Source organism: Lupinus angustifolius, chromosome LG01 (assembly GCF_001865875.1).
Source record: "Lupinus angustifolius cultivar Tanjil chromosome LG01, LupAngTanjil_v1.0, whole genome shotgun sequence".
NCBI classification, from domain to species: domain Eukaryota; kingdom Viridiplantae; phylum Streptophyta; class Magnoliopsida; order Fabales; family Fabaceae; genus Lupinus; species Lupinus angustifolius.
The window spans coordinates 28532896-28533292 of record NC_032009.1 but is presented as its reverse complement, the minus strand read 5'-3'; positions in this window follow the sequence as shown (position 1 = coordinate 28533292).

Here is a 397-nt window from a genome sequence, read left to right as displayed (position 1 = left end):
ATGAGGTTTACTTAATCCTATTGCACTTGGATTAGTTTGGTTATTGTTTCAGAGACTCAAGGCATAAATGGGTTGCGAGAATGTCGAAAAAAGTGTAGAACCGAGACACTGTCTGCCTTTAACGTACTGGTTTTAATTGATTAACGGGATGTTTTAATCGATTAAAACAGTGTAAAATTTGAATTTACAAAAAAAGGTTGCACAGGTAATCGATTAACGGGCGGTTTAATCGATTAAATCAGTAAAAATTTGGTTTTTAGGCAGCAGAACAGTTTTGACTTTTTAGGACACATGCATGCATTGCAGCAGATTTATCGAGACATTTATAATCACAGAAAAGGTAATCAAGAAATATAATTTTGCATTTTCAACATGTATCATTTAAACATGAAACACA